A 27,166-nucleotide genomic window follows, 5' to 3' on the forward strand; every position below is an offset into this window, starting at 1 on the left:
ACAAACCCAGAGCTCAAGAAATAAGCCATTGTGTTTACATCACTACAATCTCAACAAGTTTTCTAAGCTAAAGGGACATTATCCCATGTGGAAAATGGAATCTACAGGAAAGAATGAACAGCACTGGAAAAAGCAAGTATGTGGGCAAATATAAAAGATTATTTTTAATTTTTAAAAGATGTCTGAATGTTCAAATAAAAATAATAGCAAGTATCATAACACATGTAGAAGTAAAACTCATGACAAAAATACCACTAAAGAATGGAGGGATAAGATGCAACTGTAGTGTTTTAAGGTTCTTGCTTTGTCCATGAAGCGCTGTAATATTTATTCAATGTTGACAATGATATATTAAGGTTGCATATTGAAATAAAACAAAGAGGCACAGCTAAGAATCAAAAGAGGAGATAAAAGGAATATGAAATAATAATCTGTGAGAGGACAGGAAAGAAGGAACCAAGAACACATGGGACAAATATGAAACAAAGCAAGATGATTCATAAACCCACCCTATCAGAAATTATATCAAGATGGCCTGCATGTACTAGCTGCAGTGGTGGTGGGAGCGAAGGTCTGTGCCCTGAATGAAGGCCGGCCAGGGGTCGGCCAAAGCATGGGCCATCTCTGCCACTTCTGTGGGGGAGCTCACGGGGTGTCGCTGCGGTTGGGCAGAGTTTCAGGGATCACTACTCTTGGAATCAAACATAAATCCAAACACTGCATATCCGAAACCGCAAGATGCATTAACTGTTTGGTCAGAAGCTGAACACTGTGATCTGGCTCTACATTTTCAGGAAAAAGCTGGTTGTGATGAGATCTGGGGGGAAACTGGTTACGTTCAAGGTTCTGCTCCATCAGTGGAAGTCACACAGGGCCTCAATGACGAGTCAGAAGAAGAACGATTTGAAGAAACGCCTGAAACCAGTCACCTGACTGATCTGCCCACATGTAAACTCAATAAACTTGAAGAGACTCAGTCGCCTCAGCTCTCTCCTCACCTATCCGTAGGGAAAAGCTGGCTCTGGCCTTGGAAAATGAAGGTCATATTAGAAAACTACTGCAGCTCTTCCAAGCTTGTGAGAACCTAGAAAACACCAAAGGCTTACACCATTGGCATGAAATTATTAAAGCAATCCTATTCCTAAATAAGGCAATTCTGTTTGAGGTAATGTTTTCTGATGCATGTACCATCGGTGTCATTGGATGCCTTGAATATGACCCTGCTTTGGCTCAGCCAAAAAGGCATAGAGAATTCCTGACCAAAACTGCAAAGTTTAAGGAAGTTATGCCAATAACAGACTCTGAACAAAGGTAGAAAGTACATCAGACTTACAGGATACAGTACATTCAGGACATCATTTTGCCTACACCTTCCGTTTTTTGATTGTTTGTTTTTTAAATATATTTTTATTTCAGAGAGGAAGGGAGAGGGAGAGAGAGATAGAAACATCAATGATGAGAGAGAATCATTTTTTTAATATTTGTTAAATTTCTTTATTGATTAAGGTATTACATATGTGTCCTTATTCCCCCAATACCCCCCACCCCCCCATCCATGCCCCCACCCCCCTGTTGTCTGTGTCCATTGATTAGGCTTATATGCATGCATATAAGTCCTTTGGTTGATCTCTCCCCCTTACCCCCACCCTCCCCTACCTTCCCTGAGGTTTGACATTCTGATTGATGTTTCTCTGTCTCTGGATCTGTTTTTGTTCATCAGTTTAATGTTTTTCATTATATTCCACAAATGAGTGAGATCATGTGATATTTATCTTTCTCTGCCTGGTTTATTTCACTTATCATAATGTTCTCCAGTTCCATCCATGCTGTTGAAAATGGTAAGAGTTCCTTGTTTTTTACCATAGCATAGTATTCCATTGTGTAGATGTACCACAGTTTTTTAATCCACTCATCTGTTGATGGGCACTTAGGCTGTTTCCAAATCTTAGCTATGGTGAATTGTGCTGCTATGAACATAGGGATGCATATATCCTTGCTGATTCATGTTTCTAGTTTCTTGGGATATATTCCTAGAAGTGGGATCACTGGGTCAAATGGGAGTTCCACTTTTAGTTTTTTGAGGAAACTCCATACTGTTCTCCACAGTGGCTGCACCAGTCTGCATTCCCACCAGCAGTGCACGAGGGTTCCTTTTTCTCCGCATCCTCGCCAACACTTGTCGTTTGTTGATTTGTTGATGATAGCCATTCTGACAGGTGTGAGATGGTACCGCATTGTTGTTTTGATTTGCATCTCTCTGATGATTAGTGACTTTGAGCAGGTTTTCATATGTCTCTTGGCCTTCCTTCTGTCTTCTTTCAAAAAGTAATCTATTTAGGTCAGTTGCCCATTTTTTGATTGGGTTGTTTATCTTCTTTTTGTTAAGTTGTATGAGTTCCCTGTAAATGTTGGAGATTAAACCCTTATCGTTGATATCATTGGTAATATGTTCTCCCATGCAGTGGGCTTTCTTGTTGTTTTTATTGATGGTTTCTCTTGCTTTGCAAAAGCTTTTTATTTTGATGTAGTCCCATTTGTTTATTTTCTCTTTAGTTTCCATTGCCCTAGGAGCAGTATCAGTGAAGAAATTGCTTCGGCATATGTCTGAGATTTCTCTGCCTGTGGATTCCTCTAGTGTTTTTATGGTTTCCTGTTGTATGTTTAAGTCCTTGATCCATTTTGAGTTTATTTTTGTGTATGGTGTAAGTTGGTGGTCTAGTTTCATTTTTTGCATGTATCTGTCCAATCTTCCCAACACCATTTATTGAAGAGACTATCTTGACTCCATTGTATGTTCATGCCTCCTTTGTCAAGTATTAATTGAGCATAGTGATTTGGGTCGATTTCTGGGTTCTCTATTCTATTCCATTGATCCATATGTCTGTTCTTGTGCCAGTACCAAGCAGTTTTGAGAACAGTGGCTTTGTAATACAGCTTGATATCTGGTATTGAGATCCCATCTACTTTGTTCTTCTTTCTCATGATTGCTATAGCTATTTGGGGTCTTTTTTTATTCCAGATGAATTTTTGGAAAGCTCATTCTAGGTCTTTGAAATATTCCATTGGTATTTTAATGGGAAGTGCATTGAATTTATAGATTGCTTTAGGTAGTATGAACATTTTGATGATGTTGATTCTACCAATCCATGAACATGGTATGTTCTTCCATCTGTTTATGTCTTTATCTCTTTTTTCAGTGTCCTGTAGTTTTCCAGGTATAGGTCTTTTACCTCCTTAGTTAAGTTTATTCCCAAGTATCTTAATTTTTTTGGTGCGATGGTAAATGGGATTGCTTTTTTAGTCTCTCTTTCTGTAAGTTCACTATTGGTGTATAGAAATGCCATAGATTTCTTGGCGTTAATTTTGTATCCTGCTACATTGCCGAATTCATTTATTAAGTCTATTAGTTTTTTGATGGAGTCTTTCGGGTTTTCTATGTACAATATCATGTCATCTGCAAATAAGGACAGCTTTACTTCTTCTTTTCCAATTTGGATGCCTTTTATTTCTTCTTCTTGTCTGATCACAATGGCTAGTACTTCCAGCACTATGATGAACAGGAGTGGTGAGAGTGGGAATCCCTGTCTTGTTCCTGTTCTTAGGGAAAATGGTTTTAGTTTCTGCCCATTGAGTATGATGTTGGCTATGGGTTTGTCATATATGGCTTTTATTATGTTGAGGTATGATCCTTCTATTCCCACCTTGCTAAGAGTTTTTATCAAGAAAGGGTGTTAGATTTTGTCAGATGCTTTTTCTGCATCAATTGATATGACTATGTGATTTTTATCTCTCAATTTGTTTATGTGATGTATCACGTTTATTGATTTGTGAATATTGTACCATCCTTGCATTCCCGGGATAAATCCTACTTGGTCATGGTGTATGATCTTTCTGATGTACTGCTGGATCCGATTTGCTAGAATTTTGTTGAGGATTTTGGCATCAATGTTCATGAGGGATATTGGCCTGTAATTCTCTTTCATTGTGTTATCTTTATCTGGTTTTGGTATTAGGGTGATGCTGGCTTCATAGAATGAGCTTGGAAGTGTTCCTTCCTCTTGAATTTTCTGGAATAGTCTGAGGAGGATAGGTTTTAGTTCTTCCTTGAATGTTTGGTAAATCTCCCCTGTGAAGCCGTCTGGCCCCAGGCTTTTGTTTGCTGGAAGCTTTTTGATAACTGCTTCAATTTCTTCCATAGTTATCAGCCTATTGAGATTTTTAGAATCTTCCTGAGTGTGTTTTGGAAGGTTGTATTTTTCTAGGAATGTGTCCATTTCCTCCAGGTTGTGTAGTTTGTTAGAATAGAGTTGTTCATAGTATTTTTTAACAATCCTTTGTATTTCTGTGGGATCTGTTGTTATTTCACCTCTTTCATTTCTGATTTTGTTTATTTGGGTCCTCTCTCTTTGCTTCTTGGTGAGCCTGGCTAGAGGTTCATCAATCTTGTTTTGATTGGCTGCTGATTGCACACCCCCTACTGGGGATCAAGCCTGCCACACGGGCATGTGCCCTTGGCTGGAATCGAACCTGGGACCCTTCAGACTGCAGGCCGACGCTCTAGCCACTGAGCCAAACCTGTCAGGGCTATGCTATCCATTTTGAAGAGAATTTTCTTTCTACTCTTACATCTTTTATTTAATTCAACAAATTTGAGATAGTCAGCATGTTGCAGGAAGATAAGAAGTTTTTGTCTGAAGTTTTTGCGCAATTAACAGATGATGATAAACGGTGTGAGTTGACATTACAACCTCAAAACAGGGATGCATTTTCCAAAACTTTGGCAAAGTTCGGGATTCTTCCTGCTCTTGAAATTGTAATGGGCATGGATGATGTGCAGGTCAGATCAACTGCTACAGATAAATTTTCTTACCGAATAGAGTTTAGTCCATCGATGGCCCGAGAACGTATCATTCAGAAAGCCCACAAAGTGACCATGATATCCTTCTCATTCATGTAAGAACTGAACAAATGATCTGTGATCCTGATCTAGGAGGTGCTGCTCAGTGCATGGGACTTCTTTGTACTCGAATTGATCCAGAGAACATGCTGGCTACAACTAACAAAACTGAAAAAAGGTAAATTTCTACATTTCTTCTCCAACCATCATATGCATGTCCTCACAGCACCACTTTTCACCAAAACCTCAGAAGACAAAAGGGAAGAGGATAATATAGCTGGATCTAACAAAAACAGCACCATTTGTCCCGCTAATTATCAAACAGCAGAGCTGCTTGTCTTGATTTTAGAGCTACTCGCATTTTGTGTGGAACATCAGACATGCCCCATAAAAACTGTGTTATGAACAAGGACTTGCTAAGAAGAGTCTTGGCCTTGTGTGCGCTTCATTTTACGAGGCAGATAATTGGCCTTCAAGATGAATTTTACAATCGTTACATCACCAAGAGAAATCTTTCTGAGCCCGTTGTAAATGCTCTTCTGGATCATGGAACTTAGTACAATCTGTTAAATTCAGCTATAACTGAGTTCTTTGCATTTGTAAGAATGGAAGATAAAAGTCTTCTACTGCACGTATAGTTGAAAACTTTTATAAATCACTTGAATTGATTGACTATGTTCAGACATTCAAAGGATTAAAGACTAAATATGAGCAAAAAAAAGACAGACAAAATCAGAAACTGACCAGTGTACCATCTGTCCTGCGCAGTAACAGATTTTGCAGATGCAAAAGCCTTGGAAGAGGATGAAGAAATGGGGTTTAATGAAGGTGGAGAACAAGAAGGAAAAGCAGTTGTGGCACCAGTGGAAAAATCCAAGCCAGAAGATGATGTCCCAGGTAGTTATGAAAAGTGTGTGAAGACTAAGAAAGCCAAAGAAAGTGAAGACAAGGAAAACCGTCCCAGAACGACAGCTTCCGGTGGCTTCCAATTTCCTTTCTCCCACTCGGCCAGTGCTGATGGAGAAGCGGCGCAAAGAGTAGACCTGCAGTGGCCCCAACACCACCAGCAAGTGCCAAGAGCCTCTTCCAAAACTACACACTTGGCTACATCAGTAACAGCCCCCAAGGGAAGTTTGGTTGGTTCAGTGGATTATCCAGAGGAAGAGGAAGAGGAAGAGGAAGAGGAAGAGGAAGAGGAAGAGGAAAGAGGAAGGTGAAGAAGAAACACCTTTCAGGAAAAGACCTCATCTTAGCTCATAAAATATTGACGGGGGACCCTCAGCATGTGGTCTCACTAAAATGCTGCAACTGTTCAATGAGCTGAAACTGAATCAGAAAGCCTTCTCACGTGAACGCTATCAGGGGTCCTCAAACTTTTTAAACAGGGGGCCAGTTCACTGTCCCTCAGACCGTTGGAGGGCCGGACTATAGTTTAAAAAAAAACTATGAACAAATTCCTATGCGCACTGTGGGCCCGGGACGAGTCGGCTGCTAAGCAGGATAGGCAGCGGCACCCGGTGGGCCAGATAAATGTCCTCGGCGGGCTGCATGTGGCCCGCGGGCTGTAGTTTGAGGACCCCTGGTAGACAAGGAATAGAAAAACAGGCTTCCCAGGAAGTTGATCACTTGCTAATAATTAAGCGGTTTGCAAGCTAACAGAAAAAACAATTTAGTAACTGAACCTACGAGACAGCTACTCAGCAAGGAAACTCGCAGGCTTGGGGACACTATTAGGTTGAAAAAATAATATGAATGCAGAGTTGCTTCAGGGGGTGGGGGGGAAGGGGGGTATTGATCTAGAAACAATGATAAAACTTCAGAAAACCCAATAACATTACTTGCATCATGGTGTTGGCCGTGTTGTTCTTTTAATCAGCTGCCTCTTTTTAAAAGAAGGTTTATGGAAAACATAGTTTTTTAACTATCACAAAAGAAAAACGAAGTGAAGCTGTTGGGACCATTTCTCTGAAGATTTAACAGAAATTCGGCCTTTCTGTGTAGTTGGAGGGGAGTGTACCCCGTATTACGGCACATGTTGAGTTTTCTGCACCAGGAATTTTCATATGTATTTTGATGGAAACAAACAAGCTGGATTCAAAATAGTTTTGTTCATGTGACTTTAAAATCAGCACTTTTAGAGAGACAGGTGCCAGGAGCCAGTACAGCAGCACCCAGATGATTTTCTCTAGAAACGGGGAGAAGGTTGAGCAGAGTGGCTTCAACTGCCTACAGGCCCAGGCCTTTGTGGAAGATACTTTGAAGTTACTTTCCGCTTTGTTAGTGACTTGTCTCTCTCCCCAGAGCTGCAGGCAATTTGAAAGTGTCATCTATGCAGACTACTATGCAGAGACCAGTGCTGAATGAAGTGGAATTTAATATCCGGAGGCCATTTTGATTCAAGCAGTTACTTCACTGTCAGACCCAGAATGCAGCCCATGAAGCTTTTCCATAAACAAACAGGGTGTAATGGGAAAGCTGCTGTTCTTACCGAGCGAAAACACATTCCATGTCTGTAAATGAATTTAAAATAATAATTTGAGGCAAACAGTTGAGAGGTTTTATTTTTAGAACAAGCAAGTTAACTGTAAATATTTTTAAATGTTCGTTTGCTCATCTGTGATCTGAGTTCATGCTGAGGAAAACATCCCTCACACTACAAGTTAATGCATTGTGGGGGGGTGGGGGGGCCTAAAAATCATGATCCAGCTACAATCTTCAGATCACCCTTGTAATGTGTTATGGGTCCATTTTTCCTGGAATAGCTTACACTGAAGCAGTTTTCCCTGTTTTGAAGATTTTGTAGTCAATTTTCATTTTGACTGTTTGGAAAAGGTGGGCTGTGCTAGTCAATGGTCTAGGACTCTAGGCACTGCTGGTCCAGCAGCCAAGAAGACAAAATGCAGGCTTTCATGATGCTTCCATGACCGAAATAGGAGGTAATGTTATTGTGTTAACATGGAAAATGCATGTCTCTCCCGAGAGCAGCCTCTTTTACGTAAGACCACGTTTGAGGAGAGACTGTGTCCTCAAGGCATTGTGCCAAGTAGAAACCCATGGCGCACAGTATTGTTTTCACGTGACTTGCTGGTGGCCTTCTCTCAGAAACCAGAAACAACGGCTGAGGTGGCTGTGTCCGCCTCAAGACCTGGCGTTGATCTATTGCCTTACACGTTCCCCTTCCTTTTATAGCATCTCTCAGCCTCTGCAGCCTCAGCGGTCCTCAGGGGCAGCTGGTTCCAGCAGCTCCTCATGGTACAGAGTCCATTCCTGGGATTCTCTGATGAATGTGCACTTTCCCAACCAAGGCTGGGGCTGAAGACCACAAGGCACTGGTGTGAGTGGATGTGATCCTCCGAGCTGCGGCAGGAGGGAGCCAACCCAGAGAAGATGACGAATCCGGAAGTCCACAGAGCAGGGGAGCCATGCCCTGGGAGCCTTGGGCTTTGTCATGCAAGATCGTAAATCCCCTCGGGGGTTAAGCCATCCTGAGTTGGGTCTGTGGTTACTTGCAGCTATAAGCATCCTCACTAATGCAGCATCCCCAAAGCCCCTTTGTTTTTAAGAACGTGTATGCTCTAAAGCACCCCATTTCCCAGAGCTACTCGCCAAGGAATTCTCCCACAAACCAATGAAACTCTCGGTCTTCGTGGTCAAATGCTCTCCGTCTGCCCTTTTCTTTTTCTTACCTTTATCCCCTTGGACAGCTACTCAGACACTCGGTACATTGAAATTGCTCTAGCATTATTACCAAAAGCTCCGTGAAGACACTTGAAGAGAAATAACGCTTTGAACTAAAAGCGCGTCTCCTAGTGTTACTGAATAACACAAAACAGGACTCAGCCCTAGACCCCCACTGCGTCATTCAGGGTCTGGCTGCTTCGGTGAGTGCCAAAGTGCCTTTGGGGCCCCCGGAGCGCTCTTTCCTTTCCTTGATTGCATTCAAAAGGACTGAAAATAAACAAGGCATGTTCATTACTAAGGGGTATTCATTACTTTGTCCAAAGTCTCAGAGCTCCAAAGAATCGGGACAATCTATTTTCTGAATTCACTCACCATAGTTTCCCAAGCAGCCACCATGGGCACAATCCTTAGTACTTGTTGGAAATGTTCTTTCATGTAAACTGTAGTGTCCCTAGAGCAAAGCTGAGATCGTCCTGGGGGCTGGAGGCAACAATTAAGCCTTTTTCAAAAGATGTGCAGATAAGACTGCTTGGGAGTTTTGAAGCAACTTTATTCTAGGAAGCCCAATCACTTCTAAATTAACACGGAGTTGACATTTCCTTGGCCTACCCCAGGGGGCGGGTGTCCCCTGCTTTGTTAATTCCTATAAGTTGTACTTATTTATTTTTGTCATAGTGGATCCAGCAAAAGTACAGAGAATAATAATAAAACCAACCCCCATATCGTAGTTATAATGATTGAACAAACGCTAACATACTGCTATCTTTCTGTTAAATATAATCATAATGATGGATATCTCTATTTGATGCATGAAATAAGTTGTTAAGCTAAACTCATAGTCCCATTTCCATTTTTTCCAATTAAACCTATCAATTATGAGCTTTTTGCAACCATGATTTCAAAACAGAAGAGATATGTTCAGAAACAGACCATAAATACTCCAAACAGGACTTCAACAGGGCTTCCCTGCTGCCTCCACAGGGGCTGTGGCGGGTGACAGAGCCTGCGTGGGACATGAGCATGGGCTATTTAGAAGAGACAGATGCTCTGTAAGCATCAAAGGGACTAGACCTGAAGATCACAGGTTTGCGGAGACTGCAGGTCTCAAGTTACTCGGGTCTATGTTTTGTGAATTTCCTTTACTGCATGCGTATTCCGAGACTTAATTTTACAAGCATCTTCGTTTTAAATCACACCCATACACAACCTGAACTGCAGAAGTTTGGAAACTGAACTCCCCTTGTCCCCCTACTTAATGAACACGCAGTCCTATCTCACCTTTGCGGGGCGTGGCTACCTTTCCCTGCTTCCATACATGACATCATAAAGTTCTCCTCAGCTCCCAGGCCAGCCGTACGGTCCAGCTGACGTTTCTTTTCAGAGCACTTATGGATTTCTGTAGCCTCCCCCTGGTTTACAACCGTCTTAAGATAAAAGCAGAGTTCACAAAAGGGTTAAGCACAATCTGTTGACAGATGCAAACATCCCTAACAAGAGCTGTCTCAGTAATTGTCTTCATTCCCAGGCAGGAACAAAGCAAACAAGCAGTTGCTTATTCGTCTCGCTTTAGAGCAAAACCACATATTTTCTCTTTCTGCTCAAGTGTTGCGTCTCAGAGAAGCTTAGAAAAATAGAACTCAAGTTGTGGAAATAGCCAGCAGTGATGGTTACACCACATTGTGAATGTGCCGAATGCCACTGAATTGTGCATTTGAAAATGATTAAAACGGGCAATTTTATGTTATGTATGTTTTACTACCAATTTTTTTTTTTAAAAAAAGGAGGTTTCGGAAAACAAAGAATGGTTGCACCATGGAATTGTGGGGGAACGAGCCTTTTAGCCTGCCTTTTGGGCCAACAGCAAGCGGAGCAGACAAGATGCGAGCCAGGACCATGTGCATCCCAGTTCTCAAACACGCTGTGGATGGAGGTCCACTCATGCTTCCTGCTTCCTGCACCAGGGGGACAGCAGGGTGTCTGGTGATAAAAAGCGTAAGCAATTCCAAAGTTACAATATGGCTTTACTCCGCTCTGGGCAGACCACATCCGCCGTTTTCTCCTGTTTTGGACACCTCCCGTCACGGTCACCTGCTCATCCAAGTCCGCATGGCATGGTTTGATATGTTAAGAAACCAGCTTCCCCATGTTGGGTCCTACTGTTTCCCTTGCCAAGCTTTCTCTACCAGCACACGGTGCAGATCGGGTTGCTGGGGAAAAGCCCTCACAAAGCTGCAGTCGAGTTTTGTGAATGTGTTTCCCCCGATCCACTAGTACAGGACTCCAGAAGGAAAGAGGGTGATCCGGTTCGTTTTATTATGACGACCTGTCCTGGGACGTGGGTGCCGCATGTGCCCCAGAAATATCTGACGGCTGCAGCCCCGTAGAAAAATAAGCCGTTCGCCTTTCTCCCTGACGTGGCCTGCGTTTACAACCAGCCGGTATATGATGAAAGTTTATGCTGCTTTTCCACATAAGTTATTTTTCCAACTGAAAATTGCTCCCAGCTGTTCTGACCCACATGTGTTGGCAGCCTGTGCGGTGAGGGCCACTTTACAGGTGATGAAGCCTCAGACAATGAGGTTTACACAACTTGTATAAGCTGGTCAAAACCCCCGATACCTTTGCACGTCTAAGGCTGTCCCCTCCCAACACAAACAAAAGAAGTGGTCTCTGCAGAACTTCCCTTGGGGCACAGTTAAAGGGTTTCCGTGCTGTGGGCCCACACTTACAGAGGCCCCGAGTAAGATTAATTACCCAGTGTTTCCTTTCCGTTGAGAACTGGGCTTGCAGTTCAGTGCGCATCACTCCAGGCAGCGAGGAAGGATCAGATGGTCCCTTGGATCCGGCTTCCAGGCGAGCTGACGGGGATACACACCTGAGCCCGCTGAGCTGCCATTCAGCTCTCGGCTTCCGACTTTACTCATTCCTTCACATCGAAATGATAGGTCGTTTTTATTATGTAGAAATTGTTCTAAAATTAGTACAATATTCTATTTCATCAGGAAGTCATAGGATAAGCCCATGGTCAGCAAACTGTGGCTCGCGAGCCACATGCGGCTCTTTGGCCCCTTGAGTGTGGCCCTTCCACAAAATACCACGGCCTGGGCGAGTCTATTTTGAAGAAGTGGCGTTAAAAGAAGTTTAAGTTTAAAAAATTTGGCTCTCAAAAGAAATTTCAATCGTTGTACTGTTGATATTTGGCTCTGTTGACTACTGAGTTTGCCGACCACTGGGATAACCAAAGCAATGATTGATAAGTGTGGCTATACCTCCAGGTTTTTCCAGAACAGTCTTGGGTCATTTAACACATACCAGATGCTTGATTTAAAAAAGGAAGGAAGGAAGGAAGGAAGGAAGGAAGGAAGGAAGGAAGGAAGGAAGGAAGGAAGGAAGGAAAACAGCCCTGGCAGGGTGGCTCAGTCAGCTGGAGCATTGTCCCTTACACCAAAAGGTTTCGGGTTCCGTTCCCAGTCAGGGCACGTACCTAGGTTATGGGTTTGATCCCCAGTTGGGGAGCATTTGTGAGGCAACCGATTGATGTTTCTCTGTCACATCAATGTTTCTCTCTCTCCCCCCTTCCTCTCTCTCTGAAATCAATATAAAACATATCCTCAGTGAGGCTTAAAAAACCAACAGGTAGAAAAGTTACTTGCAGAGCATTAAAAACAAAACAGAACACTAGTCATCATAGTGGCGTTACACACACTGGGATGGGACGAGCAGGCCTCCACCTGACATTCCCAGCCTCCTCCAGTCTTGAACAGAAGGGATGAGACAAGTGCATAAACTGAGTTCACAATTTTTCCTCCTGGTAAAATCCAAAGGATGCCCAGCAATGCCCTTCTTCCTTTCCCCAGCTGTTCCCCGATAAGGCACAACTAACTCCCCATTTGATGGGCAGCAGGAAAAATATCGAGTGCCCAGCCGCCAGTTCCTCGGGACTCAGTGGTCATGAGAGAGCTCGCTGCCCGCCACCTCTCCCTCGTCCCTGCTGGGGCTGGGAGGTCGTGGCCACACGCAGCAGGGTCAGTGGGAAATGTGAGAAAGTGCAAGGCAGGTGCAGGTGAAATGTGTGCAGGCAATGGAAGGCGAGCAGCCCGTCAGAGGCTCTGCAGATGGCAGTTTGAACATTCTTGCTCACAGTGGTTTGTCATTTTCTAGTCAGTGTATATACAACAACTATTTATAGTGTTGTTGAGTGACATTTTTCTCTTGCAATAAACCTTTTAGCAGCAATCATCTTGAAAGACCAAAACACATTTTTAGGGAAAAATTAAAATACGAATGTTGCAGTTGGGTCAGTAACGTGCATAAAATGTTTGTTGACACCTAGCATCCATGAAAACCAGAAAACACAAATTTGCTAAGAACCATCAAAATTACTTCAAAAGTTAGTTGTTACTTGAAGTAAACCACGCTCAAAAGTGATGAATGAACACAAGCAGCTGCACTAGGTATGTTTTCAAATCACTCTGTAAGGCTTAATTTTTCATTTAGATGCAGTGACAGTTCTTCTAAACCAACTTACTCCTTTTCAAGTTTCCTTGAGCATGCCTCAAAAACGCTATGAGTGCCCATCGGCAGAAGTGGGCCTGTGGAAACAGGGCATGACCCCAGCTTTATAGCGGGGCCATCAGATGCTTCCAGTGAGAAATGTGGTAATTCTAATAATGGTTGATTTTTAAAAAAACAAATGTGTGGAATACAATGAAAACTTCGGAAAGTCTCTTCTGTCAAAGGTGAAGCACCTGGCGTTATTCTGATTGCTATCATATATCCCGTTTAAACGTTCATCATTGAGGAAGAACTTTGTTTTTGAGGTGATAAATATTCATGACCAGCATCCTGGTAGAAACAATATTGTTATCAAATGAAGAACCTGTGGAGCAGAAATGTACTTGGACTGGGTAGTAAGCCATAGCTAATTAGTACTTTTGTCCAAACAAGCTCTGGTGGTCTCCCAACAGGAATGGAAATTGAACTGCCGCGCGCGCACACACACATACACACACACACACACACACACACACACACACACACACACACACACACACAGAGTAAGTGGATCACAAAATTCTCCTTCCTGTCTTACCAGTTGACTTAGAATGTCTGAGTCTTTATGATGACCTACTTTGTTAATATCAACCTAAGTGTCCTACAATGCTCTGAATTTTAGCTGCATTTTGTTCAAAATCATTTGGAAGTCTTCAATGCATTGGAGTAAATGAATTTTTTAAAAGTCAGCTTTTGAGCTTGAAGCTTTTAGAAAATGACAATCATTGAAAACCAAGCAGACAAACAGGCAGGACCAGCTACCTAATTTGTGGGGCTCAGTGAGAAATGAAAACACAATCCCTTGTTTAAAACTGAAGGATTTCAAGATGGCAGCAGCAGGGCACTAACCCACGTGGGGAGGCTCTGAGCCATGGCACAAGCCGTGGAGCTGACTCTGCGAACAGGAGCCACTGAAATGTATCCTGCCAAGGGGCGGGGTGGGAAGGGGCTCAGTGAGTGCTTTAGTGAGTACAGGATTTAATTCTGAAATTCTATAATTGCGCCCGGGATGACCTCAACCTCTGAGAAGAATATTTTGATGGAGTTCCTATTTTTATTTAGATAAATTTAGATTCTGTCCCAGAATAGGATGTAACTAAGAAGACCTACAATGTTGAATCATCTAAATTTGGGGAACCATTCAAAAGAATCATAAATAGAGACAACTTATTTGACAAGTTATCATAAAAATATTTGTCCAAGAAAGGTAGTCTGAATGAAGGCCAGAATTTCCTGGGAATGACTTAGACTGAATTATTTACACATTTCAATGTTTTTAAAAATTAGAATTGAGAATAGTCTTAATTTAACAGAATTGCACTCAGCTTACCAAATACTTTAATACCTCTAGAGAGAATTTTCTCAATTAAATATAGTGTGGTCTATAGAGAAGTCAATGAAAATACCAGCAATTTCAAATATATGAAGCCCAAAATGCAGACAATTTTGTAGAAAAACGTAAAAATAATAAAACTATTGACAAATACACTCTACATAAAAATACCATGACTGATAGGCTAAGAAACGTGATTCCGTTACAATAAATATAGGGTGGGGCAAAAGTAGGTGTACGGTTGTAAGTATGCAAAACACAGTTTATTCTTATATTATTAGTCATTACTTATTGTATTATTTTCCATATGAACAGCTATAAACCTACTTTTGCCCCACCCTGTATGTATCTAAAATTACATTCTGCTTAAATTTTTTTTTAACATTCAGATCAACACAATGAAAATTACCAAATTTGCTTTAATGTGCATAGTATATGTTCTTCTATATCTTCAAAAGAATAGTTTTTTTATTTGAAAACTAGAGGCCCGGTGTACGAAATTCATGCACAGGGAGGGGTGTATCCCTCAGCCCAGCCTGCATCCTCTCCAATTTGGGACATCCCTCTCACAATCCAGGACTGCTGGCTAAAAACACTTGCCTGCCTGCCTGCCAGCCTGATCACCCCCCAACTGCCCTCTCCTGCAGGCCTGGTGCCCCCCAACTGCCCTCCCCTGATGGTCCGATTGCCCCTAACTGCCCTCTTCTGCTGGCCTGGTCGCCCCTAACTATTCTCTGCTGCTGGCCTGTTTTCCCCCAACTGTCCTCCCCTGAAGGCCTGGTTGCCCCCAATTGCCCTCCCCTGCAGGCCTGGTCCCCCCCAACTTCCCTCCCCTGCAGGCCTGGTCACCCCCAACTGCCCTCCCCTGCTGGTTTGATTCCCTCCAAATGCCCTCCCCTGCAGGCTTGGTCCCCCTCATCTGCCCTCCCCTGCAGGCCTGGGTCTCCCCCACCTGCCCTCCCCTGCAGGCCTGATCTGCCAGCCTGGTCGATCCCAACTGCCCTCGCCTGCAGGCCTGATCACCCACAACTGCCCTCCCTTGCCGGCCATCTTGTGGTGGCCATCTTGTGTCCACATGGGGGCAGCCACCTTGTGTGTTGGAGTGATGGTCAATTTGCATATTACTCTTTTATTAGTTAGGATAGTTCCTGAATAGAACCATTTTATAGGTCCACCAATATAAAAAACCAACTTGTTGGTCAATTAATAAATCTTTCAGAAAAATTATCATTCTAATGGTTTGTAAGCCTCCCATTCCCTGTCCAAGTACCTTGATTGGGATGACATGATGTGCTTACCTTGGTAATGATCATCACAGCCACCATTTACTAAGCACCTGGGGTGAGCTCTGCACTGCTCAGCCATTAGCTCATCTGACCTATGAAACAAGCCCTTTGAGAGGTAATGTTGGATCAACCACCTTATCTGTTGTGCAAACTGTGCCTAAGGTGGTTTGGACGCTTCTCTGAGGTCACGTCGCTGGGGAAGCATCTGAGTCCAGGCCTCCTGACGCCAGACCCGAGAGCTTTCCGCCGCCCGTTAGATGAGTTCACCAGAGATTCTGATTTAAAAAGGACAATTGCCCAGTGAAATTTCCAGGAACGAACCCAGATCTCTGATGTAACCATCAAAATCCTGCTGCCTCTAATAGGGCTAATTTGTGGTGCTCATCGCTGCTGATTAGCTCATTTCTTCCCTTTCTGGCACCGTTCATAAAGGTCCATTCAGTCTCCAACCTTTATTCATCACCGGCTCTATCTGTGCAAGGCCCTCTGGGGACCCAAAGGGAAATCAGACCTGGCTCGCCCACAGACCTTTCCCTGGAGCAAGCAGACAAGGGGTGACGTGTGCCATTTACGTCTCCTGGGGGACTTGGAGGCCGAGCCAAAGAAATTTGCTCCAAAGAGTCTAAACAAATCAGGAAAACGTATTCCAGTTTTCACCCCAACTCATGATGCTGCACCAAACGTCCGTGCTTTACCTTAAGGAGCTTTCCCTTAAAGCGGCCGGGCTACCGTGACGCCTGCAGACCAGCTGCACTAATCAAGGTGCGATAGGAACCGTCAGTAACCCTCCGGTGCTGCTCAGGTGGGTGCTTCCAAAATGCCATCGTTTGTTCTGTCCCACAGCCGCTGTGCGGAGACAGAAGGCACAGAACGGAATCTTTCCCGCTGCAGACTCAGTGTCTCTTCTTAGGAGTCCCCCGTGGGCCTTAGCTCAGCGTCAGACTCCCAGAGGCCTCCGGCTACTCCTAAACCCACGCAGTTACTGTACACTGTCACTGATACCAGCTCGTCCTTGGCGGGCCAAGAAGGGACTTCTGGAAAAGTCGTTAGACGTTTGCCTCTAAACCTCACTTCGAGGCAAGCCTTAGGTAGGACAGGGTCGGACAAGGGCAGGTCGGACAAGACGCGGATCTTTGCAGGGCTGGCCAGGAGGATTTTAGGAAATTCCCTTCTGCCCTTTAAGGAAGAGAGGGACCCGTTGCTTTTTTCTCTCTCCCAAATGAGCTCTTCCAAAAGATGTCAGCAGAAAGGAAACAGCTTTTTCCTGGAGTTACCAAGCCACGCACATGTGCCTGGGTTTAATGTGGTGAACATGTGGGGAGGAGGGCAAACCTGCGATAGTCTCCCCTTCTGTTGTCCCCCGTCCTCAGAGCCATAAGAACGACGGTGGCTACAGTAGAGGCTGTGATGCGCTGACTACACGCCCCATGCAAGGCACTCGTCCCCCGGCTGCAGGGAGGATTGCTACTGAAGGCTCCCAGCTGAGTCGGTCCTCAGGCCTTGCCCTTGGCGAAAGGGAGCCACCCTACCCAAGGTTACACCCCGACCCCAACAGCAGCGCCCGGAGAGTGACTGGTACAGGGATTCCAAGGCCTGACAACTCTAAGTTAGGGCCACCCCAGCTCCCTGCAGGATCGTCCGAGGCCGTTTGTTGCAACTGCATTGTATTTCAGCTCCTGCCTCTGTCCCATCTTGCGTCTCTTAGCTCCCAGGTGTTGATCCTGTGAGCACTCCCATCTCAGAGTCTGGTTCCTGGGTGAGCAGGTAAGACGCTGACCATGGACGGAGCGCCTGTGACAGGGCAGGCACTCGTGTGCTCTGTGTGCAACCCGTGCAGCATCTCTACCAAGCGGGCAGTATGGGTTTCATTTTATAGCGGACAAAATCGAGACGCAGAGAGGTTGTGTTCCTTGCCGAAAATCACATGGCGAGTGAGCCACAAGTCAGCTTTAGAGCCAGGCCTTTAACCGTGAATTCCACACAACTTAGTACATGCATGGCCCTATGCTAGGCTCCGGTGATTCCAATCATAGACATTTTTATGAAGTATGACTTTCATTAAAATAAGAAAATATATTTTTAAAATGAATGGAGTACAATTATAAAGGAGTGGCACAAGGGGATTGCTTTGTGGGAAGAATAAATAAGATCTGTAGTTTAGTTAATAGCACTGCACCAATGTCAGCTTCCTGTTATATAAAATGTTATCATTGGGGCAAGCTGGGTGACAGGTATAGAGGAATTTATCGCACTATTCTTGCACCTTCTTTTGAGTCTAAAATTATTTCAAAATAATATGTATAAAAATTTCTAAAGCAAAGAAAGAATGAGACATAAGGTTTTCTGATGTCTTAAAAAATATTCCTCAAAAGGGAAGTTAAAAGCTATTTTGCAATAATTGCCATCAATAAGAACTTAATTTAAATACTTTTCTATGATTCACTGAGGGCTGAGAGAGATGTTTTCCGCTTTAAACTAACAATGTGAGATTATGGTGGGCCCTAACTTTCCTTCCTAATTGTGGCTTCAGATAAAACAACACACTAAACAATAAATCCTCCCCCCACAGAAGTGGAGAGAAATGCGCCTACCACACGTCCTCTTTTCACAGCGGCGTCCCACCATGGAATTCTAGGCAGAAACAAGGATGTGATCGCCTGCACACATCCTCCTGCCCAGGTGAACCAGGCTGTCCCATCGCAGTGGCACTTAGAGGTGGGGGTTGACGTGCAGGACAGTCACTGGAGGGAAGCAAGCTGATGGGTGAGATGGAATTGGTACTGGGAGAGGAGGAGGCACTTATCAAGAGAAGGGCATAGCAGTCAGTGAAAGACAAGAATCATATGGTTTCACTTACATGTGGAATCTAAAGGACAAAGTAAACAAACAAACAAAACAGAAACAGACTCATAGACACGAAGAACAGACGAATGGTTGCCTGAAGGGGAGGCTGGAGGGCTGGGTGAAAAAGGTGAAGTGATTGAAAAGTACAGGTTGGAAGTTACAAAATAGCCATGGGAATGTAACACCATAGGCAATACAGGGTGTCCCAAAAACATATACACACACTTCGAATAATGATAAAGGCAGTGTTTATTAAAATACATCTCACGTTCAAAATTGAGCTGTCAGCTGTTAAAATGGACATATATTTTGGGACACCCTGTATGGTCAGTCATCTATACTAATAAAAGAGTAATATGCAAATTGATCGTACCTCCACAAGCCACGCCCACCAGCCAATCAGGAGCGAGTATGCAAATTAACCCAACCAAGATGGCTGTGGCCACGGAGTGAGCAGGAGGCTTGGGTTTCCCTGGCATGGAGGAAGCCAAGCTTTCCACACACCCTGGCCGGCCTAGGCCTCCACTCAAGGCTACAAAGTTTCAATTATAGAAGATAAATAAATCCCAGATACCAGGGCCTCCACTTGGGTAGCCGGGGGGCATGGCCGGCCTGCAAACCACCACATGCCCCTCGCCCAGGCTGCCCCACACCCCAAGGGAACCCCCACCCTGATCCGGGACACCCTTCAGGGCAAACCAACTGGCCCCCACCCGTGCACCAGGCCTCTATCCTATCTAATAAAAAAGTAATACGCAAATTGACTATCACTCCAACACACAAGATGGCTGCCCCCATGTGGATACAAGATGGCCGCCACAAGATGGCCAGCAAGGGAGGGCAGTTGGGAGGGACCAGGCCTGCAAGGAAGGGCAGTTGGGGGTGATCAAGCCTAAAGGGGAGGGCAGTTAGGGGTGACCAGGCCGGCAGAGGAGGGAAGTTGGGGGCAAACAGGCTAGCAGGGAGCAGTTAGGCATCACTTAGGCTGACAGGGGAGTAGTTAGGGGGTGATCAGCCTGGCAGGCAGGAGCAGTTGGGGGCAATCAGGAAGGCAGGCAGGCGAGCAGTTGGGAGCCAGCAGTCCTGGATTGTGAGAGGCATGTCCAACTGCCCGTTTAGGCCCGATCCTACCGGGATCGGGCCTAAATGGGCAGTCGGACATCCCTCGAGGGGTCCCAGATTGGAGAGGGTGCAGGCTGGGCTAAGGGACACACACACCCCCTCTGTGCATGAGTTTCGTGCACCGGGCCTCTAGTAGTGTATAACTATGCATGGTGCCAGGTGGGTACTGGAGATTATCAGGGGGAACACTTTGTAAAGCATGTAGTTGTCTAACCATTATGCTGTACACCTGAAACTAATACAAAATAATACTGAATGTCAACTGTGATTGAATATTTTTTTTTTAATTTTTTTTTTTTATATAGTTTATTGATATTTTTACAGAAAGGAAAGGAGAGGGATAGAAAGCTAGAAACATCGATGAGAGAGAAACATCGATCAGCTGCCTCCTGCACACCTCCCACTGGGGATGTGCCCGCAACCAAGGTACATGCCCTTGACCGGAATCGAACCCGGGACCCCTCAGTCCGCAGGCCGACGCTCTATCCACTGAGCCAAACCGGTTTCGGCTGTGATTGAATATTTTGCAAAAAAAAAAAAAAAAAAAAAGACAGAGAGAGTGACATAGGATCCTGGCCCAATCCATTCATTACTATCTCCCCCAATCTCCCCAGGAACACCTGTAAGTAGTGGGAAGCTATCACACTCATGGTGGCACTTACATGTTTCCTGAAATTCTAAGTTTTTACTTGAAAGTTCAAATTTTACTTTTGGCAACAAGTACGGAAAGTTCTTTTCCTTGCTATGACAGGTCCTTTTTATTCGTTTTCAAGAAAATATCTGCCAGATACTCACATCTGAATAACTTGTTCCTGCAAGTGAAAATGGTCTTCAATGAAGAAGGAGGAGGAGGAGAGGAGGAGAAGAGGAGGAAGAAGAAGAAGAAGAAGAAGAAGAAGAAGAAGAAGAAGAAGAAGAAGAAGAAGAAGAAGAAGAAGAAGAGGAAGAGAAGAAGAAGAAGAAGAACAAGAACAAGAAGAAGGAGGAGGAGGAGGAGAAGGAGAAGAGGAAGAAGAAGAAGAAGAAGGAGGAGGAGGAGGAGGAGGAGGAAGAGGAGGAAGAAGAAGAGGAAGAGGAAGAGGAGAAGGAGGAGGAAGAGGAGGAGGGGGGAAGAAGAGGAGGAAGAAGAAGAAGAACAGCTAACTCTGCTGGCAACTCTGCACGGTACCTTTCCTGGACTCAGCCACCCTGCTTCGGCGTCCTTAAGAAGAGCTCCATGCCTATCTCCCATTTGGTCACAGAAATTTAAAAATACCTGCATTCAAGGGTCAAAATTTACCCATTCTGCTGCCCACTCAAAGGCATTAAGTGAAATGGGCTTTTTCCAAAAATAAGTATTTGATGCTGAATAACCCCATGTCTAGCCGTGCAATTCAGTGTCACCACCTCAATTCTCGTGAAAGCAGCTACAGTTTCACTCACCCTTGCTTTCTATCAGCGCAAACATCAGCACAGTGGAAAAGGGAACACACACCCCTGACCCCCCCGACCAGGGATTTGCAGCCCACCCTTTGAGAGCTGCTGAGGTACCACGATGGGAGCAGGGGTTGGGGGGATGTTTTATAAGAAACGTAATAGGTACGTTTCTTTGGGGCTGAGACATGAAAGAGGGAGGGGCGTTTGTGTGAGAATTAACAGAAGGTGATGGATTAGGAAGAGGGAACTGCATGTGCAAGGGCTCAGAGGCATGGCAGAGGAGGGCCATGCAGAGAACCTGAGTGCACTGTGTTTGCCCTGCAGGCAGCGTGGTGGGCGCCACAGCCCCTACACGGCACAGTTCACAGTCCAGGAATAAGAACCCACCATGGCACTTAATGGGTCAGTTAGTCTTTGAAACTACCCTGTGGGATCAGTGCTTTTACAGATGGGAAAACTAAGGCGGGGAATGCAGAGGTTAAATAACTGGTACCCGACCCCACAGCTATGTAGTAAGTGCCACGGCCAGCATCAGGCTCAGAGGGCCTGACGCCAGGGGGGCCTGCACAGACCACTTCTCATGAGGAAGAGGATACCATCTGCTTCCGATCTGGGAAATCCCAATTGGCCGGCTGAGGTCACATGCCCATCTCTGGGACCAATCCTGGCAGGGGACACATGCCCACCTCCCTTGGCGATGTCTCCAGTCCTGATGCCCACACACTGGATACCATTCAGCAATGACAGGGGGTGAGCTGCAACAACACTCAACAGCATGGATGCTGCGTCTTCCTAACATGATGTTGGACAAAGGCAGACCCCAAAGGGCACACCCTGTGTGAGTCACGTATATGTACCATTTCACTTCGTAACAATCCATACACCCAGCATGTCAAACTTGCGGCCAGCGGGCCGCACAACTCATTTAGGCAAGAAGCCTGCTGGCCGCGAGTTTGACATGTTTACACTGTGCACTTTTCTGCAAGTATTTTTTTTCCAGTGTTATGAACTAAATTTTTTATTAAGTCTTTAGTGTACATAAAATTAAAACTGGGAAAAAGATACATGAAGGAGCTTTATTGAGCCAGGGTGGCAAATGCAGAAAGGATCTATGCCCACGTCCTAAAGGATGGCGAAAACCAGGGATGAGGGGCATCGTGTTTCAAATGGCTCTCATGAGCACTTGTTCCAGTTTCGCTCATTAGCATCCTAAGCCAAAGGAGGGTCCAGAACACAGAAGCACCCTGTGCACGTGCCAGTTTTTTCCCATGGGGCCAACCGGGAGGGCTGCAGGGCTGCGCCACCCACCGCCACCGCAGGGACCCTGGGCACCGGGTGGGCAGGCAGAGGTGCGGGCACCACGCCTCCCTGGAGTGGACACATGCCTGTCAGCTCGGCTGCGGTTTACAGGTTATAGACCAGCCATGGGCAAACTACGGCCCGCGGGCCAAATCCGGCCCGTTCGGCTGTTCTATCCGGCCCGCGGAGCCGAAAGAGCGGAGGGTTCTCTTGCTCTCCCCTCCGCTCCTTTACTTTGAATTTATATTAGTTCACACAAACACTCCATCCATGCTTTTGTTCTGGCCCTCCAGTCCAGTTTAAGAACCCATTGTGGCCCTCGAGTCAAAAAGTTTGCCCACCCCTGTTATAGACGGTTTTGCAACCTTCAAGCCCACACTCCCTTCCTTAGCAGATGTGAATATCTCACACTTTCTTCCATGTTATTTGAAATTCAAAATTAATTAAACATTATGACAAAAAGCAAAGCCAAGCCCCAGGACAAAGTGCCGCTTTGTTCCCAAGCTGCCTGTGCAAACCTCCCCCCGCCCCAAGCCCCGGAGTGCGTGCCCCGCGCTCCCCTCTCCTCCCCGCGCCCCCTGAGAAGCCTCGGTGGGTTTATAAGTTACAAGCCTTTTCATTTCCTCCAAGGTTTTTGATGAGAGATTTGGGGATGCGGCCACCAGGTGGACGCTGTGCCCCGCATTTATGAGCTAGTGGTCTGGCTTCCCAGAGGGATGAGGGACTAAGAAGCAGACGGACCTACTTTGTTTCTAATAAAACCCACAACTCCTTACTTATTAAACAAGCATCACTTAATGGTAATGGCTCCTCTTTATGGGGCACTGCCCGTGTGCCACACACAGTGTGGAGTGTCCTGTCTTACCACAGCCCCGGTGATGGGAGTGACATCATTGCTACCATGTTTCTGCTGGATGGCCGGTGAGGCCCAGGCTCGGAGTGACCAGAAGCCTGCCCAAGATCTGACGATGAGAAAGACAAGGATTTAGAAGGCAGGTCCCAGTCAGGCTGGCCTCCAGGTGCCTGGCCCCTTCAGCAGACCACAAACCATTTGGCAAAAGCAGGGATTCGAAACCCTTGCTGTTCATCTCCAGAACCTCCATGCGGGCACCCGACTCCTGATCAATGGGTGAAACTGACACCAAGAACCCCCCAACCAGAAAGAACTCTCTAAGAGAGAGGAAGAGACCAGACAGGGGGCCCTGACCCCGGCTCTATGCCAGGACCTGGATTGTCTGGGGGTGACCTGTGATGGGAACCCACATGGTGGGGCCTTGAGCAGGCGCTGGTGCAGACATGAAGGAGCTGTGTGAGTGAGAGCCAGTGGCCGCAGCCCCCCGGGGCCAGGCCTGGCGGAGGACCATCTACGGTTCCTTCTCCCCACCTCCCCGCAGCGCTGCCGGCTTGGCCCACCCCAAATGGGGCATTCCTGCTTTCCCGCTGCCATTTTGGTCAAAACCTCACAACCAGTGCTCACTTCGGCAGCACATATACTAAAAGTGGAATGATACAGAGAAGATTAGCATGGCCCCTGCTCAAGGATGACACGCAAATTTGTGAAGCGTTCCATTTTTCTTTTAATTAAAAAAAAAAGATCGCAACCACACCACCTTGACTTTAACCCCAGGCTGTGAATGAACTCCAGGATACCAGTCAGGACAATGATCTTTCCTTCCTGGATTTCTACTCCTTTAGACCTAGAAGGGAAGATTCTAGAACAGCCTTGGGCAAACTACGGCCCGCGGGCCGGATCTGGCTGTTCTATCCGGTTCTCTTGCTCTCCCCTCTGCTCCTTTACTTTGAATTTATATTAGTTCACACAAACACTCCATCCATGCTTTTGTTCCGGCCCTCCGGTCCAGTTTAAGAACCCACTGTGGCCCTCGAGTCAAAAAGTTTGCCCACCCCTGTTAGAACGATGGAGGGGACCCACTCCCTGAACCCAGGGCAGCCATGCGGATCGTCACTCACAGCCGAGTGGACCATGCTTGGTGACTTGGACATCAGAAAGCCCATTCACATCCCCCTGGGGAGAGGGACCCATGGGTCAAGCTGGAACCTAGAAACAAACAAATTTAACCACATGCCAGCTTCTCGACCCATTTAGAAGGAGATTTAAAGAAATAAACACAGAGAAACAACTGTCACACACTCACAGAGTGTCAGCTGTTATAAATCACTGCCTAAAGTTAGAGAATGTGAGTCATTCTCGCCTCTTGCTACTCAGAGAGTGGCCCCTGGGCCCACAGCCGGGGCCTCCCCGGGAACTTGTTACAAATGCAGCGTCTCGGGCCCCGCCCAGACCTCCATATTCAGAATCCACATTTTTACAAGTGTGACAAGTGCTGCTCTGACTCCCCCAGACTCCTTGTTTCCTAGGCAGAGTATCGTGCCAGGCTGATGGCACATACATTGTCGGATGCCAGATCCCCAGCCCACGTGGCCACAGATTTCCACGGACAATCCTCCTCGCCTACCCAGGGTGCTGACCGTTTCCTGCACACCATGGAGGTGATGCCCGCCTTCCAGGTTGCCCGCCTCCCTCTTGTTCTCCTCACACCTTCCCTGCCCACCCCCATTCTACTCGTGCCACCACACTTTCCTTCCGAGCATGCCCCACCTGAGTATTCAGATCCACCCACCCTCCCTGCCTCCTAAATGATGAACGGTCAAGCTCCCTGGCCTGAGAGGTCTCGATCGAGTGCCCATTCCCTCCTCATCTCTCTGTCCTTCCCTCCCAGGCCCTGAACTCCAGTAGCCTTTTTTGCAGATTTTGGCTCACACATGTGGACCGCCTTCAGCACCCTGCAGCACGCCTCGGCTCTTCCGAAGGTCGGAGTCCGCCAACACCAGCTGGAATGCTTCCTCTGGGGCCTTTCCAGCTCAGTGTCTGTCTCAGCTCCCCAGTCAGATTTTGTCCCTTATCGCAGTGTCCCTTCCACCTTCTACGAGAGTTATTAGTGTACATGCTTCCTGTCCCTGCTGCATGTGCACACATTTGAAGTGGGAATCATGCCTTGATCATCTTTGCTTCGAACAAAGACGTTAGCACCCAGCTGACGTGATCAGATACTCAGTCCTCAAAGGCGGAACGCGTAATTCAAGCCCCTTCTTTTCCCTAAATTGTATATTTATGAGAACCTCAAATATTATGTCCATATTTAACATGGTGAATAAAGCGCCTTTATGGGAAACATCAAAATGTCTTTGAATGGCGCTACCTTGAAAAATCTAGACCATCGGCCCCCTAAGAGACATTCAATCAATGGGTATTGAATAACGAGTGAAGGAGCACACATTGTGTTCCCTGGGCAGTGACGCGCTGACCCCCCGGCCGCCGCTCTATGGGAGCGAAGCATGGGGTTCTGAGATGGGACAAGCATGCTGCCTACCACTAATGGCCGATGACAGCGGGAATTAAGGAGCGAAGTGTCTGTCTCCAGGAGACCCTGGGACAGGGGTGGGCAAACTTTTTGACTCGAGGGCCACAATGGGTTCTTAAACTGGACCGGAGGGCCGGAACAAAAGCATGGATGGCGTGTTTGTGTGAACTAGTATAAATTCAAAGTAAAGGAGCGGAGGGGAGACCAAGAGAACCGGATAGAACAGCCGGAACCAGCCCACAGGCCATAATTTGCCCACGGCTGCCCTGGGAGGGGGCTGTCCCCTGCACGGCCGGCGGGATCCTTTGCTGCTGTGCAGTCACACGTGCGTCCCATCTCAGAGGGGAACGTGCGCCTGATTTTCTCAGACTGATTACAGCTCAGCCCACATCTAAGCGGCCGCTGAAACCCAAGCCCATTGACGAGCCATGGAGTGTGAAGGAGGCACACCTACCAGATTCGGCCGCTAGGAGAGGTGGAGGATGGCGAAGATGTGAGACACGCAGCCGCGCAGTTCTCTCACATGGACTAAATTTGCCTTTGCAGCTTCAAGTTAATAATATTTTACCGTGACGCGGTCAGAGAAACTTTCATTTTGGCCTTCTGTGGCACGGAGTTCCCTATGCCACGGGAAAGGAAGCTTCTAGACCTGCCAAAGCAGAAAGAGGTGGGGCCCAGGTCTGTTCTCTCAGGAGGGTGCTGAGCCTGGTGCCTAACCTGGCGAAAGACCAAGTGAGAGGGGTCATTGTCCCTGCCTTGTAAGGAGTCGGGCCATGGGGCCGCCTCGTCAGCTGAAGAGCCCTGTGGAAAAGTCGGAAACCGCCCTGGCTGGTTTGGCTCAATGGACAGAGCATCCGCCTGGGGACTGAGGGGTCCTGGGTTCCATTCCAGTCAAGGGCACATGCCCAGGTTGCAGGCTCGATCCCAGTAGGGGGCATACCGGAGGCAGCTGATCAATGATTCTCTCTCATCATTGATGTTTCTCTCTCTCTCTCCTTCTCCCTCTCTAACATCTATTTTAAATAAATAAAAGAAAACTCAGAAACCCACCATCAGTCCACAAAGGTTAGCAGATGAGAATATCAGACTTTCAAAATCACCATGGTTTTAATAAAATAATGAAGTGGAAAGTATTGGTTTTTGTCTTGTGTTTTTCTTTTTTCTTTTAAAGAAGATTCTTAAGATGCTTAACGATGTTGTAAAGTTTGAATCTTCTCTTAGCAGCGATCTCCTGGGAAGAGCCAATAAACAAAACGCCTTCAATATTTTGTCATTGGGAATGCGGCTAGAAAAACAAAACTCCGGCCGTTTCAGTGTTTGGTCACTGAACAGACTCTGGTTTCGATTATAA

At 46.1% G+C, this 27,166-nt stretch overlaps 1 pseudogene across 1 annotated transcript; it reads left to right on the forward strand.

Annotated features, from left to right (window-relative positions):
* The first annotated feature begins 584 nt into the window (after nucleotides 1-584).
* LOC308256710 (serine/threonine-protein phosphatase 4 regulatory subunit 3B-like) lies at nucleotides 585-27,166 on the forward strand (annotated as a pseudogene). Its single transcript has 7 exons — nucleotides 585-1,165; nucleotides 4,673-6,110; nucleotides 8,087-8,149; nucleotides 10,360-10,570; nucleotides 16,662-16,839; nucleotides 25,234-25,394; nucleotides 26,987-27,166. The product of its transcript is annotated as a serine/threonine-protein phosphatase 4 regulatory subunit 3B-like (transcript).

The sequence above is a fragment of the Plecotus auritus genome, assembly GCF_963455305.1.
Source record: "Plecotus auritus genome assembly, chromosome: 8".
NCBI classification, from domain to species: Eukaryota; Metazoa; Chordata; class Mammalia; order Chiroptera; family Vespertilionidae; genus Plecotus; species Plecotus auritus.